Source organism: Rhincodon typus, chromosome 42 (genome assembly GCF_021869965.1).
Source record: "Rhincodon typus isolate 14 chromosome 42, sRhiTyp1.1, whole genome shotgun sequence".
Classification (NCBI taxonomy): domain Eukaryota; kingdom Metazoa; phylum Chordata; class Chondrichthyes; order Orectolobiformes; family Rhincodontidae; genus Rhincodon; species Rhincodon typus.
In genome coordinates, this window is record NC_063373.1 from 9,351,957 (window position 1) to 9,354,449 (window position 2,493).

At 45.2% G+C, this 2,493-nt stretch overlaps 1 protein-coding gene across 4 annotated transcripts in view; it reads left to right on the forward strand.

Moving 5' to 3' along the window:
• The window catches only part of LOC125487527 (targeting protein for Xklp2-A-like), a 34,243-nt gene that overhangs the window by 15,304 nt on the left and 16,446 nt on the right, over positions 1–2,493 (forward strand). The gene's annotated exons all lie outside the window — the stretch shown is intronic.

Sequence of the window (2,493 nt, forward strand, 5' to 3'; positions counted from 1 at the left end):
CAGGCAGGCAGGTGGTTTGAAGTGTGTCTACTTCAATACCAGGAGCATCTGGAATAAGGTGAGTGAACTTGCAGCATGGGTTGGTACCTGGGACTTCGATGTTGTGGCCATTTCAGAGACATGGATAGAGCAGGGACAGGAATGGTTGTTGCAGGTTCAGGGGTTTAGATCTTTCAGTAAGATCAGGGAAGGTGGTAAGAGGGGGAGGTGTGGCATTTAGTCAAGGACCGTATTACGGTGGCAGAAAGGACATTTGATAACAACTCGTCTACTGAGGTAGTATGGGCTGAGGTTAGAACCAGGGAAGGAGAGGTCACCCTGTTGGGAGTTTTCTACAGGCCTCCGAAAAGTTCCAGAGATGTAGAGGAAAGGATTGCAAAGATGATTCTGGATAGCAGCAAAAGTAACAGGGTAGTTGTTATGGGGGACTTTAACTTTCCAAATATTGACTGGAAACACTATAGTTCGAGTACTTCAGATGGGTCAGTTTTTGTCCAATGTGTGCAGGAGGGTTTCCTGACACAGTATGTAGATAGGCCAACAAGAGGCGAGGCCACATTGGATTTGGTACTAGGTAATGAACCAGGCCAGGTGTTAGATTTGGAGGTAGGTGAACACTTTGGTGATAGTGACCACAATTCGGTTACGTTCCCTTTAGTGATGGAAAGGGATAGGTATATACCACAGGGAAAGAGTTATAGCTGGGGGAAAGGCAATTGAGGCAAGATTTAGGATGCATAGGATGGAGAAGGAAACTGCAGGGGCTGGGCACAATTGAAATGTGGAGCTTGTTCAAGGAACAGCTACTGCGTGTCCTTGAAGTATGTACCTGTCAGGCAAGGAGGAAGTGGTTGAGTGAGGGAACCATGGTTTGCTAAATAAGTTGAATCTCTTGTCAAGAGGAGGAAGGAGGCTTATGTAGAGATGAGGCATGAAGGCTCAGTTAGGGCGCTTGAGAGTTACAAGTTAGCCAGGAAGGACCTAGAGAGCTAAGAAGAGCCAGGAGGGGACATGAGAAGTCTTTAGCAGGTAGGATCAAGGAAAACCCTAAAGCTTTCTATAAGTATGTCAGGAATAAAAGAATGACTAGATTAAGATTGGGACCGGTCAAGGACAGTAGTGGGAAGTTGAGTGGAGTCAGAGATAGGAGAGGTGCTAAATGAATATTTTTTGTCTTTTTCCTGTGTGAATACTGACAATGTTGTCGAGGAGAATACTGAGATACAGTCTATTTGACTAGACAGGATTGAGGTTCAGGAGAAGGTCTGAGCAATTCTGGAAGGTGTGAAAATAGATAAGTCCCCTGGGCCGGATGGGATTTATCCTAGGCTTCTCTGGGAAGCTAGAGGAGATTACAGAGCCTTTGACTTTGATCTTTGTCGTCATTGTCTTCAGGAATAGTGCCAGAAGACTGGAGACTAGCAAATGTTGTCCCCTTGCTCAAGAAGGGGAGTAGAGACAACCCTGGTAATTATAGACCAGTGAGCCCTACTTCGGTTGTGGGTGAAGTGTTGGAAAGGATTATAAGAGATAGGATTTATAATCATCTCGAAAGGAATAATTTGATTCGGGATAGTCAACACGGTTTTGTGAAGGGTAGGTCGTGCCTCACAAACCTTATTGAGTTCTTCGAGAAGGTGACCAAATAGGTGGATGAGGGTAAAGCGGTTGATATGGTGTATTTGGATTTCAGTAAAGTTTGATAAGGTTCCCCATGGTAGGCTATTGCAGAAAATAGAGGCATGGGATTGAGGGTGATTTAGCGGTTTGGATCAGAAATTGGCTAGTTGTAGGGTGGTGGTTAATGGGAAATGTTCATCCTGGAGTTCAGTTACTAATGGTGTACCTCAAGGATCTGTTTTGGGGGCCACTGCTGTTTGTCATTTTTGTAAATGACCTGGATGAGGGTGTAGAAGGATGGGTTAGTAAATTTGTGGATGACTCCAAAGTTGGAGTTGTGGATAGTGCGGAAGGATGTTGCAGGTTAGAGGGACATAGATAAGCTGCAGAGCTGGGCTGAGAGGTGGCAAATGGAGTTTAATGTGGAAAAGTGTGAGGTGATTCACTTTGTATTCCTGTTACTCCTTCCAGAGTACTGGGCTAATGGTAAGATTCTTGGTAGTGTGGATGAGCAGAAAGATCTCGGTGTCCATGTGCATAGATCACTGAAAGTTGCCACCCAGGTTGATAGCGTTGTTAAGAAGGCGTACGGTGTGTTAGGTTTTATTGGTAGAGGGATTGAGTTTCGGAGCCATGAGGTCATGTTGTAGCTGTACAAAACTCTGGTGCAGCTGCACTTGGAGTAGTGCGGTGACCAGAACTGTACGCAATATAGGAAGGATGTGGAAGCATTGGAAAGGGTGCAGAGGAGAATTACCACAATGTTGCCTGGTATGGAGGGAAGGTCTTATGAGAAAAGGCTGAGGGTCTTGAGGCTGTTTTCGTTAGAGAAGAAGGTTAAGAGGTGACTTGATAGAGACATACAAGATGATC